Here is a 10,782-nt window from a genome sequence, read left to right as displayed (position 1 = left end):
CACAAAGAAATCAATAATTAGGAGTCAACGTATAATTCCAATGTGGAAAGAATTGAATTAGACATGGTTAAACGTACTCATCATAACATGGGGCAAATATGAACATGTCTCCCGCACGCACTGATTCCTTGATACTCTGATCAACATAATACATGATGTCCAAGGTGGTTGCCTAACATTTTAGTAGCGGATATCTACTCGAGGCATAACCACCCAACTTTACAAGGGAAATTAGTGTCACTTAAGTGCTCCTGTAGTGCTCTGCGTGCATGAACATTGAAAAATTAATTGAAATATGAAGGATAATCACCACTAATCTGAATAACATAATTTAAGTGGCATTGAAGTACCTTGTGAATATTTGAATGAGGGAAATGTTAAGCATTGAACCAATTAGAAATTTCCTCACATCTTGTTTGTATAACCGTGCACTTGCATCCTCATCATAGTGGAACATTGCCTTAGGAAGTGCAACTTCCTTGGGATCGTCACTAGGCAAATGACTAAACCGATTGTGCAGAAAAGTTAAATCCTTACATAGAAATTGAAGGACATTGTCTTCAACAAGTGGAGTAGGTTGCATGGCTAAACCTTTCAAAGAGTTCTTCTTCAAAGCTTGTTCACTCTTTCACCGTTGTTCACTCATCTTATTTGTAGGTTGATCAATGCTTGTAGGCTTCTCCACCCTCCTTCTCTTTGAAGTTTGGCCTTCATTCGAAATCTGATCAAACAAAGATTAGTGAGCATCAAAAATAGTACGTCGGGTGAAGCTACTAAGGACGCAGCAGCCCTGGCAGAAGCTGCCAGGCCGTAGCGGCCCATGCAGTAGTTGCCCAGGTAGCAGCTGCCCAGGCCCCTGTAGGCCAGGCAGCAGATGCCAAGCCTGCAACAATCCAGGCAGCAACGGACCACGCAGCAGCTACTGAGGCTGCAGAGGCCCACACAGCTGCTGTCGAGGCTACAACGGCCCACGTAGCAGCTGCCCAGGCCCCTGCAGCCTAGGTAGGATCGGAGCTACACTGGCCTCTGTAGCCCACTTATAATAAACAAAACAAAAAAAAAAAAAAAAAATTAAAAGTTGTACACACAACCTCTATTTCTACAACTAAATATATTACCACCAAACTATGTGATTTTTCATGTAATCTTTTAAATACAAAATATTAATATCTAGCAAATAATAATATGAACAATATTTTTTTTATTTTTTTTTTTTTTTTTGAAACCAATATGAACAACAAATTTAATTACAAGAAAATTGAATAATAAATTAGAACGTATATTAATTATCAGAATCATGTAATAATCCGATCTGAGACATCGCCCGGGCTCAAAAATAGTTATAATTATAAAATAGAGGTAGTATGTATACCAATATACCTAACAATAACACAAAACAGTGTATCCCACAGATTTGAAACTAGTACTCGTAAATTAATTGACTTTAGTGATTGAGCTGTTCTAAACCCTATTCGACTAAACATCCAAGAGAATTTATGGAAGTGTGATTTTTTTTAGTCCGACCACCATGTGAGGATGAACTATTTTTGTATTCGGTATAAAGCATAATAATAGTACTACAAGTAGCATGTGACCATTATATTGACATCAACCTAACTGTACTTGAAATCTCCTTAATTAGGTCATAATATTAAAAATACTATGAAAAAAAAAAAAAAAAAAAAAAAAAAAAAAAAAAAGCCATTGCAATTGCAACATATTTTTCACGAGAATGAAGCTCGATGACCAACCATGCTGTTATATTGCCTTCAACTTAGGGCTTGTTCTCTTACGTTGAAATTCAGTTCAGTTCAGTTCAGTTAGTTCAAATCAGCTCAATTCAGTTCAGTTCAGCTCAATTCAGTTTAGCTTCTAATTTCCTTCTCTTATAAAATATTCATTTCAGTTCAGTTCAGCTCAGCTCAGTTCAGTTCAGCTAAGTTCAATCAATGAGAACAGGCTCTTAGTAGCATCCATAAATTGCATAGATCAAAATTTTATATAAAACTCGGATGCATGGTGTAATGCACAAATTAATTTTAAGTGAGCAATGAAAAAATATAACATGATCAAAAAATCCACCATTAAAAGGTTCTGGTTGCTTAATTAGGTCACAAGCTAGTTATACCAAAACCTATGGATTTAGTCAAGATTTTAAGTTTTCTATACAACAACAATCATTTTGAATTCTAGTAAAGGGACTTCTCCATAATAAATCATTTTCGAGAACCATTTATTGCATAGATCAAAACATTTTCTAATGGTTAAAATTACATTTATCTTTCATTATTGAGTGGGTTATGAATGATCCAAAATAAATAATTATTTTTCAAAAAAAATTGAGTCATATATGAATAAATTTTACTCCCCCATCCTTGAATAATTAATACATTTGACTTTTATCACTATTTATATACTAAATTTGACCATAAATTTTTGGTAACTTATTAAGAACAAAATTTATCCTGAAATATGTTTTTAGATGATATTAATATATAGTTGGTTTCAAAAAAAATTATTAATATAAAGTTAAATGATACTAATTATTTTTTATAATTTTCTTACAAATATGAAACTATATAAAAGTATAATTAAGGTTAAACTAGTATATCGACATATGTACAGTGTCAAATATCTGTGGCAGAGGGTGTACCCTTATTTAGCACCCATTTAATGATTAGTCACAATTCATTCTATTTTTTTTTCAAGTATATATACCCATTTAATAATTTCATTTTTGGTTTTGAATAAATATGATTTGAAAGTAACTAATATATATCAGTTTGATAAATGGTTTTTTTTTCCATAAAAATGAACACATTCTCCTGCTATTTATGAAAATATAGTATTAAAATATTAGATGTTATTTTATTTACTTTCATATTAGTAAATGTAATCATTAAATAACAATTTTTTTAAAAGTTGCGGGCCAGGCATTGGGATTTAAAGGGAGGGTAAGGGAATCTCTATCTTCAAACTGTTAAGCACCCTCACTTAATAGAATCCGAGAAGACTCCAAATTTCTAGAATTTGGGATAATAACCTTACAAAGTGAGACGACATTTATTGGTAACACAATTTTGTAATCTATAAATTAAGTACTACTCCCTCCGTCCCAAATGAACGACCCATTTGGCCAAAACTTTGTCCCAAAAAGAATGACCCATTTGCATTAAAACACCCACCAATTTGCTACAATATTTGTGCAAAATTAGCTTCCCCATATAAAAATTTGATTTTCCATGTTATTTTATTACTTTCTCTCTCTATTATTTTACAAACCCAATGTAAATTTATTTTTTCAATATACTTTTACTTCTTTTTACTTAACTTCCGTAATACCCGCGTAATCAACCCAAATGGGTCGTTCTTTTTGGGACGGAGGGAGTACTAAAACAAACCATGCTAATATCATTGATGGACACATGTTAACTTCTTATAAAAAATTTCCGCATAAACTATTTTAAACTAATTTTGACATCATCCCTTTTTTCCCCATTTTTTTTCCTCCTAAATTTCAAGACTAAATAAATACTTCTTTCAAAAAAATAATAAAAAGAGATTATGACTACGAACTTATTGAATAATGACTACTATTTAAAACAAATACTATTTTCGTTTCAAATTATTTGCAACTTTAGAATTATTTATATCTCACAAATTACAAAAAATACACCAAAATTGAAAATAATATTGAACAGAGGTAGTAATAGCTACTGTATTCAAATCATGTAACGCACGGGACCAATTTAGGGTTTGTTGGCATTATTTTTTGTTCTCAATTTTCTCTTTTTTTTTTTACAACAAAAAACCAAAAACAGAAAACAAGAAAATGTGTTTTCCCTTTTCTTGTTGTCAATTTTCAAAATTATCATGATTTTAATAAGTTTGTGTAATTTTTGTTTCATTATATAACATATCATATGAGTTTGAAAAATAAAAAACCATAAAACAGAAAATCATAGCGATGTCAAATGAACCTTTAGTTATTAAATTATTTTAGGAGGTTGTAAGGGAGAGAAAAGTAGGGGGAAAAAAAATTCAAACTTCGTCTCACCTCAACATATATATTTTGGTCTTTTGGATTGGTTGCGGATGAAGCAAAAACAAATGACAGGGGACAAAAAGTGGGTACTATATCTCTACAAGTCTCTGTTTTATTTTTCTTTTTCTAAATGTAAGTAAAAATATCTTATTGGCTAAATCAGGGCTGTTACCGAGTCAACCTTGCTCATGAACAATTTGATATTTGCCTTGGTCAAGGCTCGGGTCAAGGCTTCAAGCAAGCTTAGCTCAAGATCTTACAAGCCAAGCCTGAACTATTCTTGGCTTAGCTCAACTGGAAAGCTATTAACACGCTTGAATTTTTTAACATTAATTTGTTTTCATAAGATACATTGTAATCTAAACTTATCTATTAACATCAAGGCCTTTGGGGGTTATTGTCATTATTGGGTTGTATCTTCAATTAAAATAATTTGATAAAAACAGGTAAATTTGAGACAAGATAAACATTTGATGATCGAGCCTAGAGCCAAGCTCAAGTCAACCTAGCTCATTTCTAAGAATTTCAAGCTCAATCTGAGCTCAATTTCTCCGACCCAACGAGTTTTGAGCTTGGAAGGCTCGGTTTGTCATCAATCACCCCTAAATTTCGAATCAGTCTTACCTTATATTAACAATAAATTTGTAATTACTTTTTAAACTAGAGCACACTGGTAAATAATGTTTAACGAACAATGCTTGACCATATGGCAATGAGGGGAGTAGCCCAGCTCACATGTGGGTTGTTCATGGGCTCAACACTCCCCCTCACATGTGAGCTGTCCATAGTGTTTGGCCCAGTATACCTTAGCCATTAAGGCCCCGATCGTGAGCCTGGCTCTGATACCATGTTAAATACGGGTCTGGGCCGCACTCGTCACGGGAGAGTGCAAGTCCACCACTTACAAGACCAAGGAGGTTCCACCTCAAAACCATATGGCAATGAGGGGAGTAGCCCCTTAGTCTTATATAGTGGTGGTAACTCTTGAATTCTTTCAATGTGGGATTTCATTACCACTACACTCCCCCTTTAGTGTTTAGTGTTTTAGTGTGGGACAAGCGAATGCTCACATGGGTTGTTCATGGGCTCAACAAATCGAATTTGTAGATCAAGTGGGTTGTATATGACTTTATTTATCTTAAATCACTTATAAAGCTTATGTATTAAGTACTATAACAATTGAAGATAAAATGGGCTACATACAAAGATTTGCTCAAAGAAAGAAAAACTTTAATTAAATATTCTCAAATTGTAATTAAATGATATGCTACCACGAGCAAGCAAACTGGAAGCTATATATTGTACTGTTTTTCATCAGCATATATGTTGCAATTTCGCCTGCAATAATGTTCTCATCTATAATGCTTTGATTAAGAATGGAACTAATACAAGTGCAGGGCATGACAAGAGAAGAAACCAACCATTGTCAGCTCTGTCGGATGTTGGGGCTTAATACTTGAACCAGCTTTGAGACCAAGACTATTTAGATAGATATGTAAACTTTATTGGTGGTTAGAACCATCTTTTCTTCATAAACCAAGCCAAGAAATCTGCAAATTGAATCAATCTGCAGTACTTTGTGCTATAGAAACAATTGCCAGCTGTTATCCGACCCCCTGTTATAGGCAGCTTAACTTTTAATCAACCTATTTATAGGAAGAATAGCTAACACAAATATCTAATCAACGATGTCAGACGAGAATCTACATCATTAGAATAATCAAATAGCAAATGAGAATTATAATTTTGAGCTGAGTTAACAAATAACTAGAAAAAGGATTCAACCAACTAAGCAATGATAATTACATGATGCACAATTGCACATGCGTTGCTATGAGCAGATGTGACAGGCATGGGTCTCTAAGTCACCCGAAATTGTTGCTTAAAACTCCCTTTTGAAGAACCATGTATTTCATATTTGTCAAAAACAACTATCCTACAAAAATGTACATGGATGCTTAAGAGTAACTTCTGCAAGCAGAGGCTATACCATGAACCAGGCAGATCTGCCAGACTGGAAACTGTAGTGTACAACTCCCGTGTATAGAGCCATGTATTTGTCACAAATGATCGTATAAAATGTAACTCCAAATATACCATGACCACAAGCCCCCCAAGCACCCCCCCCCCCCCCCCCCCCCTCCCCCCTTCTCCAAACAAAAGAAAAGTAAAGAAAGATAAAAATAAAATTACTAGATAATGGAAAGCCTGTAACTCCTTACTTAAAGTAGTAAAGATAAAGCAAAAGTGAAACAAACCTTAAAAGACTTGCAATGGCAAATTTCTAGTAAATACACTTTTCAGTGAAAGAAGAGGCCTCTATTGCATCTGCAGGAGTCCAAATACAGTAGACATAGGATTGCTTGCCTGAATTTAGCAGACAAGTCATCAAAGCACAAAACATTTGCCAGTAATTACATATATCAAAGTTTTAGTCAACATTCTTCAAGATAAACTCTCCAAATTCACTCATTTATAGTCACATGTGTATTTCAAGAAACTTTTCTGATACACCACCAAGAGTAACTTCCCATGAACATTGATCAGAAATGCAAATTCGCCTATTGTTTCCGTGGTCGACAAAGTATTAAGTTGCAAAGATAATAGTAAAATTATAGAAAGTTTTGTTAATCTGATATTAATCATGTTAATTAGCTTTTCCTGGGCAATAAGAATTAGAAATATCTATAACAAATATCATAAAACGATACGTGCAATTTACATATGTTCTAGAGTGTACTTGTGATGCAGACAATAGATACCATTTTTTGCCAACTTCCCATTTGTAGTCCTTTGATGGTACAACCACAGATTGTAAACCACCATTTTTGGCAATCGAAACGATCAGCAAGATGCTACCCCTTCCAATTTGTTTTGAAAATGAGTGCACATGGTATAGTAATAAGCGGCACATGGCATATTAACCAATTAGAAAACGTGGATAACCCAGTCAGTATATATATATATATATATATATTATTTTTTTTTTATTATTATTATTTTATTTTTTTTTTTTTTTTGGAACTTCTAAAAGTAAATAAAATCAGGTTGAAGACCGTAGATTCAAAGACACTGAACTTTTCTAAAAATTATGTGCAACACAGTACAGGAATGTAGTACTACAATTTTAATTAAGTTCAACTAAAATAAGGTTTTATGCACATGATTCGCACTTTTCGCAGTAACCATGAGCAAGATTAGGCAATGAGGGTCCTAAATACTAGTTATATATTGCAAAATCTATGTCTTGTTAACAGTCAGTTAGCAACCATAATAGCAAATTTTGCCATAAATAGAAGCTGAAAACTAAGGACCACCTATACAATAAGACTTCAAATAGAACACCTATAGGATAGTTCAATGCATGTCTATCACAATGTTACTCCGTATTATCTAAATTAAAGTTTAATAAAAGGAAATATCTTATTTTGTTGAAAAAAAAAAAGACAGAAAAGTAACAGTACTGACAGTGGCTTCAAGCCTTATAAATTGCTGCACATTGTTCTGAAACACAAAACAGACACTCTATTTCAAACCTATCATAAAAGAAAACATTCTGACTCCCATTGCTTTGCTCATCCTATTTTCAAAAGTTAAAAGAGATTAGAATATGGTTGAGTCATGTATATCTACAAATCAATCAGAAACTACAGAGGTATGAGATTTATGTCTTTGTTAATGCTGTCAAACGTATATATATTTTTTTTATAGCAAGTTCTTATAATATTTGCACTGAATTGTTTTTCTAGGTGGTAGAAGAGTTGAAGAAAATGTCAGATATAGGACTCCCAATAGCGGCCATGAGTTTGGTGGGCTACCTCAGAAATATGATTTTGGTTGTATGTATGGGAAGGCTTGGAAGTCTTGAACTTGCAGGCGGAGCACTAGCTATTGGCATCATTAATATCAGCGGCTACTCAGTGCTGTCGGGCCTAGCCATGGGAATGGAGCCAATTTGCAGCCATGCTTTTGGTTCTCGTAATATATCAGTCTTAAACATTACATTAAGTAGAACAATAATATTGCTGTTGACTGCCTCGCTACCCATTGGGATTTTATGGTACAACCTTGAGTCCCTCATGATTATGCTTCACCAAGACATAGACATAACTCGAGTTGCAAGCCTATACTGCCGGTTTGCGATCCCTGATCTTATTGCCATTAGCTTTCTTCATCCTCTTCGTATCTATCTACGTAGTAAAGGGACAACCTGGCCATTACTATGGTGCACTCTGCTCCCTGTTATGCTAAATATTCCCATAGCCATTCTGTTAACATTCAAACTTCATCTAGGTGTTCAGGGTTTAGCTGTTGCTACCTTCATCACCGACTTTAATGTTGTATTCCTCCTCCTAGGATACATTTCCTACACCAATAAAAGCAAAGAGCCAATACGTGTGCCGTTGCTATCACAATATTTAACAGACTTAAAACCTTCATTAGGAAAGGAATGGGGAACTCTCCTTAAACTTTCCATCCCAAGTTGTCTAGGTGTCTGCTTAGAATGGTGGTGGTACGAGCTAATGACCCTTCTTGCCGGTTACCTTGAGAAACCACAAGTCACACTGGCAACCTCAGCTATAGTGATTCAAACAACTTCACTCATGTACACCTTACCTGCTGCACTTAGTGCATCGGTATCAACTCGAGTTGGGCATGAGCTTGGAGCTGGTCATCCTAAAAAGGCCTGTTTAACATCAAAGTTAGCAATATGTTTGGCTCTATTCAGCTCATTGTTCGGTCTCTTATGGACAACCCTTGGCAGAAGAGTATGGGGAAGTGTTTTTACACAAGATAATGAGGTTTTAGAACTTACAGCAGCTGTACTCCCTATAATAGGGCTCTGTGAGCTGGCTAATTGCCCACAAACTACAGCATGTGGCGTTCTTCGTGGGAGTGCAAGACCTAGTATTGGAGCAGGAATTAACTTCTATGCATTTTACATGGTTGGCACACCAGTCGCCATAGTTTTAGGCTTTGTTCTAAAACTTGGATTCGTCGGCCTTTGTTACGGACTCTTAGCAGCTCAAGTAGCATGTGCAGTCTCTATATTAACCGTGATATACAGGACAAACTGGGAAACAGAGTCCCTGAAGGCAATGGATCTAGTGGGGTGTACACAAGCTAGCAACATTGAAGCATGCAATCCTAATGAAGAAGCTGGATATCTATGGGAGGTGGCTTGCCTCAAATAAGAAAATGTGATGGACACACAAATATCAAATTCATTATAAACAAATTAATTTGTCCTATTATGTTCCATCACAAGTGTATTAGTCGATTTTTTTTTTTTTGTAGGTAGGTAAGATGAATAGCCATATTAGACCAAAAGCTCTCACAAGTCAACCCGGCCGTTTTTACGGGCTTTGAGAGTAAAGGGGGGTAAGGGAAATCCCCACCCTCAAGGTACACCTAATAAGGATTGAACCCCAACCTTTGGAAGGCTCAATCCTTACCATTAGGCCAAAGCTTTGCTTTACCCGTATAAATAATATGAAATCATTATCAATATAGAGTATAACCTTCCATTATTTTTCCCCCACATCGATTTTACCACAAAATAAAGTCAAAACTCCATCTGTCCCTTAATATTGCTTTATTTTATTTTATTTTATTTTATTTTATTTTTTGGGTCAAACTTGAAAAATGTTATCATAAATTTCCACTCGTAAGTTTTCTTTTGGGTAAAACATAGAAATTGTAATCATAAATTCTCATAAACAAAATATTAATGTTTGCATTTTGAAGTATTTTTTAATCTCAATATAATGATTATGCATACCAATATATTGGGGGAAAATACAGGTTCAATTGTTTATCTAGTGACAATATTGTAAGGGAGCAATTTTTTTAACTGTTCATAAGTAAGGTTTTGCAACAAAAACACTACTTGATATAGCGGTTTTAGTGCAAAACTAACAAGTGAACATGTTTTTAAACTGTTCATGAGTAAGGTTTTGCAATATAACCACTACTCCATATAGCGGTTTCAACTTCAAGTAGCGCTACTTGCCTATGATATTACGATTTTACCCACTTAAACATAAATAGTTTATCAAAAAATCAATGGGGCTCCCTCATATTTTTGAGACTATAATATAGTCAAATAAAACAACCTTTAAAATAAAGCAAAAAAAAATTTTTTTTTTTTTGAGAACTAATAAGAATAAGCAATTAAGCATGCCCATGAGAACAAAATGGTACACCTCAAAAGTATTTAGAAAGTAATTCAAAAGAGCTACTTAATTACCTTAACCATCATCAATAGCAATAACAACAACTATAACTTGAGGTTGGGCCTATGATCAACATCATCAACCCTCATAACTTGATAGTTGGCATTAACAGAAGGGAGACTAACAGAGGTGTGGCCAGGCGGAGGTGCAGCATCATTGGTGGTTTAAAACGAAACCAACGGTAGCAGAGAGACGGAGCATGGGATCCACGAACAAACGACGAGGAAGACCAGCAGTAGCGGCCGCCGTAGCAGGTGGCGTACCACTGAAAAGAGAGAGAGAAAGTGAGCAGAGAAAAAGCAAGCTGATGAATCAATCAGTTAAAGGGAAGAGAATGAAGAGTGGAGTGTGAAATTGTGAATAATACCTCCAGACTCCAGTCCAAGTTAGTTGCAACTTTAGGGTATTATTTGTGAGATATAAAATATTCCAAAATTGCAACTAACTTGGACCGGAGGTAGTAGATGAAATTCATGAAAATAGTGTGTGGACATTTACAAA

The 10,782-nt window shown here is 34.7% G+C and overlaps 1 long non-coding RNA gene and 1 pseudogene across 1 annotated transcript; one reads left to right on the top strand and one right to left on the bottom strand.

Moving 5' to 3' along the window:
• Positions 1 to 5,187: 5,187 nt before the first annotated feature.
• LOC145630777 (uncharacterized) lies at positions 5,188 to 10,550 on the bottom strand. Its single transcript, XR_014112243.1, has 3 exons — positions 10,296 to 10,550; positions 6,304 to 6,412; positions 5,188 to 5,661 (listed from the first exon to the last, which is right to left on the bottom strand). It is a non-coding gene; the product is annotated as an uncharacterized LOC145630777 (long non-coding RNA).
• Positions 6,926 to 9,825, top strand: LOC145631258 (protein DETOXIFICATION 55 pseudogene; annotated as a pseudogene).
• Positions 10,551 to 10,782: the final 232 nt, after the last annotated feature.

This window comes from Chenopodium album, chromosome 5 (genome assembly GCF_948465745.1).
Source record: "Chenopodium album chromosome 5, dcCheAlbu1.1, whole genome shotgun sequence".
NCBI classification, from domain to species: Eukaryota; Viridiplantae; Streptophyta; class Magnoliopsida; order Caryophyllales; family Amaranthaceae; genus Chenopodium; species Chenopodium album.
Note: the sequence above shows the minus strand (reverse complement) of the source record. Positions and strands in the feature narration are given on the sequence as shown.